Source organism: Lipotes vexillifer, unplaced genomic scaffold (genome assembly GCF_000442215.2).
Source record: "Lipotes vexillifer unplaced genomic scaffold, Lipotes_vexillifer_v1.1 scaffold422, whole genome shotgun sequence".
NCBI lineage: Eukaryota > Metazoa > Chordata > Mammalia > Artiodactyla > Lipotidae > Lipotes > Lipotes vexillifer.
This window is the reverse complement of record NW_006779087.1, coordinates 714,521-726,438: the sequence shown is the minus strand read 5'-3', so window position 1 is coordinate 726,438 and position 11,918 is coordinate 714,521.

Here is an 11,918-nt window from a genome sequence, read left to right as displayed (position 1 = left end):
TCTTAACCACTGTGTCACCAGGGAAGTCCCCCTATGGATTCTTTTTCTCTGGAAAACCCTACATTGTGACTCTCCACAACACTGTTCCTGTCCTAACTCTCAGTGATTTCAATTTCACATAGATAATCTTTCTAACACTCATCTCCTTGAATTCCTATCTCACTTCTTTGAATTCCTTGCTTCCAATGATCTTGTCCTTCACCTACACAGCCCACAATGATGCCTCCATAACCATGCTCCGTCTCTCACCTATTCAGATTCCAACATCTTTTGATCCCACCATAACATTCAATTAACTGATTATACCAACTTTTCACCATCTCTTGGCAACTTCACGTCCTCCCTTCCCTCCTGACCTGGTTTAAATTCCACAGTGTATTATCACAATCACTCTCTTACACATATTCTCCATCGCCTTGACCCTCTCATGTTTTGTTCTACGATCTGAGTAAAACCTTTCTCTGGTTAAATCCACTCCAAACATACACCCCTGAAGCTGAATGTGGCTGCAGGAAAAAAACATGTTGACTAATCTCACTTTAAATTCATGTCCACAAACCTGGAGGGATCCTTAATGCCACCTGGCAATCATAGAGTATTTCCCTGCTGCAGCCACTCTTACACTCTCCCGATCAAGTTCACACCTTCTCCACTCTCCAAACCTCCATCACCTCCTCCCCACCCTCACTCTCAGCTGAGCACTTTGATTCCTTACTCACTGAGAATATTAAAACAGAAGAAAACTTTCACAAACTCCTACTGCCAAAGCAATCCACCTACTTGATGGTGGGTTTGAGATACATTTTGAAGATGAAATCAGCAAGAATTGGAGATGGATCTGATGTGAGGTATGGGGAAGAGAAAGGGATCAAAGATGACTTTCAAGTCTTTGCTCAAATATTATTTTCTCAACAAGGCTTTCCCTTACCGCCTTTCAGTCTCTGTCTTTCCCGCGCTCTCGCTCTCTCTCTCACTCTCTCTCTCTCTCTCTCACACACACACACACACACAGTCACACAGTCACATGTTCACACATTGTCTCTGTCTCCTTTCCTGTTTTTTGTTTTGAGTTGTTTTTTTTTCAATACCAGTTATCACCAACTGAAATACTAAACATTTTAGTCCTTTGCTTAATACCTGCCTTCCCCTACTAGAGTATAACTGCGTGCAGGCAAGGATTTTTATGCTTAGTTCACTCCTGCAGGTCAGAAAAATAGTAGGCACTCAGTAATATTGATATTTTGTTAAAGAAATGAACTGTTTCTGGCATGAGCAAATGGTGGTGCCATTTACACAGAAAAAGAATACCTTAATGGGGGAAGAATCATAGTCTCTATACAAAGGAGCTTATAGTCTAGTGAGAGAAAGACACTGAAACATACATTTACAACATATTAGGATCCTATAATTTGTTAAATCTACAATAAAAGCAAAATTGAAGAACTAATATTCTATGATCTGATTTTTATCAAAACTGTATGCTTTTATATATACATACACACTTGCACATACACACAACACATACATATATGTTTCTGCAACTATACAGAAAAAGTTCTGGAAGGAAAGTTCCCAAACTGTTAGCCTGTGGAGCGAGAACAGTACTATGCTATGTATGGGGAATGAGACTGAAGAGAGGGTGAGGAGGCTTTCACTTTTCACCTTATACATGTTTTACAATAAGCATATTGCTCTTATAATTTAAAAATGAGAAATGGAAAATTTTCCTTCCTAAAGGGGAAAAAAAAAATTTAACAGAAGATTAACACCCAGACTATAAAAAACTTCTATAAAAAAAAAAATTTTTAAATGGGCAAAGTACATAAAAAGATATTTTACAAAGAAATATAGTCAATAAACATACACAACACACTCAACCTCATGCTTAATCAAGAAAAACAAAACACTTTTTTTTTTTTTTTTTTGCGGTACGCGGGCCTCTCACTGTTGTGGCCTCTCCCGTTGCGCAGCACAGGCTCCGGACGCGCAGGCTCAGCGGCCATGGCTAACGGGCCCTTCCCGGACCGGGGCACGAACCCGTGTCCCCTGCATTGGAAGGCGGACTCTCAACCACTGCACCACCAGGGAAGCCCACAAAACGCTTTTAATTCACCAGATAATAGCAAATGTTTTAAGTGTATAAGTTCGTTACCTACAACTACTGGTAGGACTGCAAATTGGTACTTTTTTTTTGGAAAGTAATTTAGTGAGCAACAAAGTAAACGGTGTTATAATCCAAAGAATAATAAATATCCATGAGCCCATAATGTGTAAATAAATTATTAAATAAATAAATGGGGGACAAAGTACAAGTCTCTTTACAAAAAAATTCTAATTAATACATGTAGAAGTAATGAGAGAAACAGAAAATAACAATTAGGATACCACAGTAATAACTGCTGCAGGCAAGATCTGATGAATGCTAAAATTAACAGGTGAGCTTTTAAGAGAAACAGTATATTTGCATAGACTCAAAATATCACCCTAAAATATTTACTGTGGAGGTTTAAACCTGTGTCCAAATTCTGAGACTTCACCCTCCAGTAGGTGGAACTTTTTTTTTCTTTTAATAAACTTATTTATTTATATTTTATTTTTGTCTGCGTTGGGTTTTCGTTGCGGCGAGCGGAGGCTACTCTTCGTTGCGGTGCGGGGGCTTCTCATTGCGGTGCCTTCTCTTATTGCAGAGCACGGGCTCTAGAGCGCAGGCTCAATAGTTGTGGCACACAGGCTTAGTTGCTCTGCGGCAGGTGGGATCTTCCCAGACCAGGGCTAGAACCCGTGTCCCCTGCATTGGCAGGCGGATTCTTAACCACTGCGCCACCAGGGAAGCCCTCAAATAACTTTTAAAAGACCTCCAGGGAATTCCCTGGTGGTCCAGTGCTTAGGACTCAGCACTTTTACTGCTGGGGCCCGAGTTCAATCCCTGATTGGGGAACTAAGAGCCTGCAAGCCTCACAGCACAGCCAAAACAAAAAAAGACCTCCATAAAATACAACGTTTGAATCGAGACAGAGATGAAAAAGATTACCCAACTAAGCTTTGTTTAAAGTACTGTCAACTTAACAAGGAATTAGATAACCATCTCAAGAAACCTAGTGTGTACTGACTAGTAAGATGTAACAAAACATCAAGTTTGCATCTGAGTTAAATGGCTGCCTTAGTCTGTGGTGGTTCTGTGCCACCTACTATTCAGGTCCTGCAACACCTTTATTTCCTGTCATTCCATCATAGTTATAAACAAGTTTCACTGTTCTCATCAAACGTGAGGGAGCTTCTAATGATGAGATCCTTGTCCTGAGCGCTTGTGCAGCATATGAAGGTAGGCTATGATGGCAATTTACTATAAAGATATAAGAGGATAACCAAACAAAGTGAGCAGAAGAGTCACTTCCACCACACACTACTGTACATTCTGAATCAATGTAACAGTAGAAGATAGCCAGGAAGAGCCAGCAGTGGGGCTGACCACACTGACATGTTGTAATCAGAGACTAAGTAGATAATTTAAAGAAAAGTATTGCTCTACTACTGATGGTAGCCTTAAAACAGCAGCAGATCATTTACTACTGGACAGATCACATGTACTCAAGAGAGGAAAGACTGTAGGTTTTACAAACAGGTCTTTGCAGTTCTATACACGTCAACAGGAAGTAACATCACTGGCAGCATCTTCAGGTACAAAAGATATCTTCACTTATCTAACATGACCCATCTATAATCATATAATGGCCTCATCACAAACCTACTTCTCAGTCCCAACACCCTTTAGCCAACTCTAAAAATGAACACACACACACACACTCCACAACTAGTAATCATGTCATCTTGTTAATTAAGTAATATAAAAATCCTTACCAACAATCCAAGGTTGTCATTTAAGGTCTGAACTAGTAAGAATCCCTGTGTAACCCTAACCACAAATTAGTCATAGGACAATGACTGCAGAAGCTGCCTTTAAGCTGCCTTAACATGGTTATGTTCTTAGACCCTACAGAATATTTTAAGGGTCTGGGGCTGCTGCTGCAGAATCTGTGTAGAAGATGGTGGTATATTTCAGGAACCCACCACAACCAGCCGCTATGGTGGATCTGAACACAGAGAGTAAATGCTGGCTTCTGGCCAATCCTTAATATCAACAACCTAAAGTGTATATAAACTTTAAATCTTTTGGAAAATATTTCAGAACCAACAGACCACCTCCAAGGTAAGTGTGAGCTCACCACGACTCCTATGAGGCTCCCAGAAAATGGCATGTGAGCCTGAAGTCCCTTTGTAACCCAGTAACTCAAGGAGCAAGATGCAGGTGTAATTAACCTCCTGCGACAATTAGAAAAAATGAAATTGGAGGTTAGACCCATCCTAAGAGACAGTTCACTGTCAGCCTGCAGATATTCAATCTATTATATCTGGTACTATGTGACAACTCTCTCTCTCTCAAATATATACAGGGAAGGAGAAAAAACGGACTCCAACGGTACTTCCTGTATTACAGCTACGTTCTTGAAATATTTAAAGCATATAGGAGGCACTCAAACTTTTTTCAATGAATAAAGAAGAGATATAGAAGGTAAGCAATAACCAACAGCTCATACATGTAAAACATTTTAAAATGAAAAAAGCACCCTAAATTTCAATCAAAGGCAGCAAAGTGAACTGAAGATACTCTACACTACTGACACATTTTTCAAATATACATACAAATAACATTCTTAAAATGATCATCCACATTTATAGGTATGACTGGAAAGATCTGTATATAACAAATGGTTCCTTCCACGTTGGAAACATTTCATACCTTAGAACAGAAACTCCCACTTTCTTCATCAACTGAACCGTCTACACGATTTTCAAAAGTACTTTTATTGCTAAGTTGAAATGTATTTTCATGTGCTTGCCAGATGTCTTGACACATAAATATAATTAGACAGAAGCTGAGAGAGAGCCATGAACACTGGATAAATCATTTCCCTTTGAATCATTTCCAGTGCAAGTGTCCTGCAAACTGTGCAGAAAAAGTCAGTAGAGGAAACAGCAGCTCTCGAACATAAGGTCAAGTACTACCTTCAGGTGAACACACACTACAACCACCGTTTAAAAGTCACCAAACTTCCACAAAAAAATTAAACATAGGATTACCATATGAACAGGTATCAAACAGATATTTGTATACCAATGTTCACAGCAGCATTATTCACAATAGCCAAAAGGTGGAAACAACCTGTGTCCATTTACAGATGAATGGATAAACAAAATGTGGTATATGCTCACAATGGAATATTACTCAGTCCTAAAAAGGAATGAAATTCTGACACAGGCTAAAACACTGATGAACCTTGAAGACACTGTGCTAAGTGAAATAAGCCAGAGACAAATGGATAAATACTATATGATTCCACTTATGTAAGGTACCTAGAATAATAGTATTCCTAGAGATGGAAAGTGGAATAGTGGTTGCCAGGGGCTGGGGGAAAAGAGGAATGGGGAGTTATTGTTTAATAGGAGTTTCAGTTTGGGAATATAAAAATGTTCTGGAGTTGGACGGTGGTGATGGTTACACAGCAATATGAATGTACTTAATGCCACTGAAGTGTAGACTTAAAAAATGGTTTAAATGGCAAATTTTATGTTATGTGTATTTTACCATAACTTTTTTTTAAGTAACCAAGCAAGAACGATGGTCAAACCTTTGTGGCAAAAACACATCAAGAAAAGTGGTAAGAGTCTGCAACAAGCATGCTTCACTGTCATCCTCCAGAGCCTAGATGACTTGCCTGAATGTCAAGACCTCAGAATAGGAGGGATGGACATGCCATTTTCATGTTGCTACAGATATATATATCAATATCACATATTGGTATATATAAATGAGAAGATATATTAGAAGGTGAATTATATTCTGTAGGAGGCCGTTTGCTAAATAATGAATGGGCTCCCCTTCCCAACAATTAAATCAGAAAAATATAAGCTTTACTTTCCAGTCTCCAATGTAAGCAGCAAGACTGAAATAATCAGTTTTACTTCTAACAAAGAAGCACAGTGGATCCTAAAGAGTGACTTTAAGTTCCCAGTTTTAATATGGTGGCTCTACAATGGAAACTGCAAGCAGCAATACAATAATAATAATAATAAAAATACAAACTTCTTTCACCACCATTATGAAGTTACTTAACCTTTCTAAGCCTCATCTGAAATATGAGAAAAATGCTTACAACTACCTTATAAGGATTGTTTGAAGATCTAATAAAGTAATATATATAAAACACAGTGAGTTCAGTCCCTAGAATACCTAAATGCTCAACAACAACAAAATTCCCTCCCCTCCTGCAATTCACTAGTATCTGTAGCTTTTGCTGCTCCTGGATCAGCCTCCACAGGCTATGCTGATGTTTTGGCCATTAAGCTCTGGCTCCTCCCTCAGGCCCCAGCTGTTTCTCTCGGTTCCAGTTGTTTTACTCCTGGTTTCTAAGAGGATCCTGCCTATATTTAGACATAATGCCAGTACCAACTGTGGACTCAACAGGTGCTTGGAGGGCACTTGAGCACTCAGCAGTTTTCGACTGTTTTCCAGAGTTAATTGGTTTTGGCTCCACAACTGGCTGTCTTGACTTCTACAAGGAAGAGTGCCACGTATGCACAGTACTTGAGCAGTACACCAGACTGAACAGAAAATTAAGTGTGCTCACAGGACAAACCCTTAGCAAGAAGATGTTTTTGCCTATTATCTGGGCCCCCAAAGATTTGTTAAATCACGGGGGCAATAAACCTTCCATAAACTCTACAGATGTAGCCCATCAACCCAATCTTTGTCTAAATCACTGTATCAAACCCAGGTTTCAACCAATTCATGCTGCTTGTACTTCAACCAAGATCAGGAGGAGAAAGCGGGCAGAACAACAGGAAAGTTTTAAAGAAGGCATCAAACAGAGCTGGGTCTGAATTCAGCTTTATTTACTACTAGTTTTGTGACCTTAGTAAGTTATTTAATCTCTTAATTTATAAAATAGGAAATGATCGTGAGGACTAAATTAAATGAGATAATACACACAAAACAACCTTAGCACCTTGCCTAGCCTACCGTAAGAGGTCAATAAAGAGCCTCATTATCACTAATGAGGAAACTGCACTCACTTCTTGCTTTGTTCAGTTTTTATAACATAGAAGAAAAGTGACACTTAGATCATTATTTTTGGACTTTTATAAAATAGTATAATGCCACTATCTGAGATCTAGCTGAGAAATGTAAACTGAAAACTTCGCAGAAATCTTAGATGAGTCAGCAAAACTTTAATGCTCCCCAAAATAAAAAGCTTAATGTGTACTATTTATGAACACATAATGGTAACTACAATTTCAAAATCAGCAATCTTGTACCTAGTACCATTCAAAATTTGGTCTGGAAATCCAAGTATCAAGGAAATGCAAAGATCATAACCCCAAATATACTTTCCCACAATATTTTCAAATCACCTTAATTCAAACTGGAAGGTACAAGGCAGCCTGATAATTTGAAATCAGCATCAAGAATTTCTTGAGGCAGAACCCAAACTCTCTCCCACAAGCATAAAACCAGTAGCAGATGGTACATGATCATTTCTCAGTGAGAAACTGTAATTCTAACAAAGTATAGAGATAACTTAGATTTTATAAAGTCTGCTCATCACCTTTTGGTCTAAATGAAAACAAACTCTTGGTTCTCCTCCAAACACCCTAAACTCTGCATTATCAATGACCAAACTCAAAGCAAGATGCCTACTTTTAGTGATCTGTCCTCTCCTGCTTCATTAACCGCAGGTAACTTACATAGAGAGGGGAAATAAATATTACAAGCATGCTTTATCAATGAAATGAACTATAAATGATAACCAATTATTAAAAGAGCGGCTTGTACTCTTTGGCAGAGGGACATGCCAGAGAAAGATCCACCTTCTAAAAGAACCCAGTCATCCTGGATGAATTAGGAGAAAAATGCCACTCCAGTCCACCTAACTTATACTCTCTAACTGGCTTTATCCTTCTGCTTTAATTCAAGCACAAACCACACGTATTCTACGTCTCTGCCCCACTTTGCTTTATTTTCCGTTCCGTTTCCCGCTCCCCCATTCGAAGAATGCCCCCCATCTCTTGTTTTTAAATCCCACTTTGCCCCCAAATCCTAAATACGTCGGACACCCACGCAGATGACCTTACGCATCCCCGTTGAATTCCCAGTTCATTGTACTTCTCATACCAAATGATCCATTCTTTCATTCCTTTCGATCTCTCGTTGGTTCTTAAAATCCAGTACCCCACACACGGCCACATCAGAGTCCCCCCTCACTCCATTGTTTCCCTGGCCTATGCCTCCGGAAACCCCCCAACTCGGACCCGTGTGCTTCGGCCCGCCCCACTGACCACAGAAACCTTTCACCATCTGGGCACTCCAGGTTCCAAAGGGTTCACGTCCCCCTCCTCTCGGTACCCCAACCCCCACCAACTGCCCCCTCCCCCTGTGCCTTCCCTCAAGCTCGCTCTCTGCACCTCTGTGCCCCGCTTCATCCCCCACCAACTCCTCCACCCAGCACCCTCAGCCTCACCTACCCCATGCCCCCGCAGTCGCCGTGTGCCCCAGTTCCGGCTCTGCGTCCGGGACGCTCCCGGGTCTGAGAAGAGGAAAGGAGCTCCTCCGCCGCCTCCTCCTCCGCTTCTAGAGCCGCCGCCGTAGCCGCCGCGCTCCTCCCCCAGCTCTCCCGGAGCCGGACGCCGCCCCGCCCCAACCGCCCCTTTCCTCTCTTCCCTCCTCTGCCGGGCGGCGGGCTGGGAATCGCAGCCACAGCTCAGGCCCGGAGGGCCAGCCGATCCACACCGACCTCGCCGGAGCTCGAGCTCTTCGCCCCGCCCTGCAGCCCACTCGGGCGCGTGCGCGCCAGCCAGCCAGCCAGCGCACAGGGCGCGTGCTCGCGCCGGCGCGACCCCGGCGCGCCGAGCTCGAGGCCATTGCAGCCAACGGGCGCGCGAGCGAGGCCTGGGCGCGAGGCGGCCCGCGAGCCGGGGGATCTGCGCGCGGAGAGGCGCGGGGCCGGAGGCCGCCTCCAGTCCGTCGGGTTGCCGCTCCTATCGTGACCGGGTCCCTCGCACCTCGCACCGCCCGCCAGATCGCGCGCCCGAGTTCAGGGAGCGCAGGCGTCGCTGGGGATTGGGAAGAACGACAAAGGGAAGGAGTTGGAAGAGTGGGTCGGGAACCAACTAGATGGAAGTGGGGACGGGTGGGACACGAGCTCGCGCCCGCGTGCAGAATGGCCAGTGCCCAGAAGGAGCTGGGCGGCGTGGGGCGGGGAGACAGCGCGCGCTGGGAGTGGAGGGCCCGAGCGAGCTGGAACTGCCGGAAAGAGCCGAAACTCCCCCGGAGGTTGCCGAAGGCAGACGCCTGGAGGGGAACCTTGCCGAGGGGCTTTTCTCACTGGGTCCCGGTCGGGATTCTGTCTCCCAGTCTGCTGTCCATTTCGGCACTACGACTCCGCCCCGACGACTTAACACCATTTTCCACTTTGCCTCCTTCCCGACCCAAGTTTTACTCCAAAAGTCCATTTCAGAGCCACCAGCTGCGGGAAACGCCCGGACGTCTGGACTTCGCGGCCGCTCAGCCTCCTGGGAATCCACAGAGGCAGATGCGGAGTGGTGGCGGGAGGATGCGCCTCCCAGGTCCGGCACAAGATAAATTCGGGAGTAACTTGAGGGTTCTCAGCCTAGTCCGCCAGGCACACTGCCCAAGTCCATTTCTGCGTCGGTTTTCTGGCATACTAAGTTGTCTGCATCCCCCTACGCGGCTGTGGACACATTGCCCGAGTCTTTCTGTTAAATACTCTTCTGTTTTCGTGGTTAGATTCCCAGGCACCCCGGGCGGGGCCGGAACCATCTCTAATATTTGCGCGCCTTTCCAGCCAGTGTCCTCCACGTATGAAGCACTCACCCCACTGCCAACTGGTCAGCGATCTGTTGGGAGTGGCTAGAGGCTGGGCATTTAGACAATCAGCAGTGAAAAGAATCTGTCCCCATGTTCTTATCTTTTGAAGCCAAAGCATAAGGGGCTCTGGACAGGCACCACCACCAAGCCAGAGAGTATATATGAGTGTGTACAGACACCACAGTCACAATGTAGTTTTGGTTTCCACAGGTTTGTTGTTGGAGTTGCAGTATTAGTAGATCTCTACGAAGTCATCTGGTCCTTTGGTTTTTAACCTCGCATGGAGTGGAAGCGTCAAAAATCCTCTGGAGCCCACTGGCCCCTGGTTAATAATGCCTAACCTAATACAACCATATATCATTTACAGATCTAAAGAAACAGAAGACTAGGTCATCCAACTAGTTAGGGCACTACACCATGTGTTGCTTACTATTGAATCTTCTTTCAAAGATTCAAATAGAAGCAAACCATCCAAATACCTGCTCTCTCTTCATTTACTAAATTGACCACCCAGGGAGTGGGAGGCATTGTTCTAGGTGTGGGTCACTTACAAAGAATAAAAGTAGATCATTGGGCTTCCCTGGTGGCGCAGTGGTTCAGAATCTGCCTGCCAAGGTAGGGGACACGGGTTCGAGCCCTGGTCTGGGAAGATCCCACATGCTGCGGAGCAACTAAGCCCATGTGCCACAACTACTGAAGCCCTTGTGCCTAGAGCCCGTGCTCCCCAACAAGAGAAGCCACCACAATGAGAAGCCTGCACACCGCAACGAAGAGTAGCCCCTGCAACTAGAGAAAGCCCACGTGCAGCAACGAAGACCCAATACAGCCATAAATAAATAAATAAATAAATAAAATTAAGAAAAAACCCAAAACTAGATCATTATCTTCAAGGAGAGTATCCAGTTGTAATGGAGGGTAAAAGCTAGTAAATAATTAACTATAACATGTGATAAGTGCTGAAACAGAAAAGTGCAAAGTAGTATAGGAACAAAGAGGAATGAGTGACTAATTATTCCACAATTCTCCTTCCTTCCCATACGGTGTAGGAATGGGATAATATTACCCTGGTTAATAGAAAACTTCATACTAAAGAATGGGGCCTGAACCAATAGGATCCAAGATCTTATTCCATAACTGGTTTCACCTACCAAAAGTCACTTGGGAAACGCCTTCATTAGAGGGCCTGATGCTGCTTGCCAAGCCAATAGTTTCTTCTTTGGGAGGAAAATTAAATCCCCACTTTTGGAAACCTTACAGTCTATTAGGAAAGACATAACGCCTTTCCTAAGAGAGTCCCTGATCTAATGGGAGAGAGTTTTTGTATGTGGATATAACACTCAAAGAGAAGGGAGGTGGATAAAGGAACATGCCTAGGTCGGATCTATAAGAGCTGTCAAAACATCACTGGAAATCGAATGAGATGGAATCATATCTCCTCTAAGAGAGAGTTCTGAATGTTGTTGAGAGGAACAGTTTGCTAAGTCCCTGGGGTGACAGTAAGGGTAGACTCTTCACAAGGATTTTACTCAAGAAATAGTGGCCCTCCAAGAAGGGTGGGTCACACAGAGCATGTGTTTCGTTGAATGGAATTTGCAAGAGGGGTACTGCAATCATGGTCCACCTTCGCCCTTTCTCCATGCAGCACTCAACCTCTCTAAAAGGACATTGAGCAAATGTTTCAAAAATACCTTTTTGACCTGAGCTATAAAGATTATTTTTATCATTGTTATTTATACTACATACACATTTCCATTTTATATGCTATACTTCACAATAAAACAAAGTGAGCATTTAAAATAATGGCAAATTGGGGGCTTCCCTGGTGGCGCAGTGGTTGGGAGTCCGCCTGCCGATGCAGGGGACGCGGGTTTGTGCCCCGGTCCGGGAGGATCGCGCGTGCAGCGGAGCAGGTGGGCCCGTGAGCCATGGCCGCTGTGCCTGCGCGTCCGGAGCCTGTGCTCCGCAACGGCAGAGG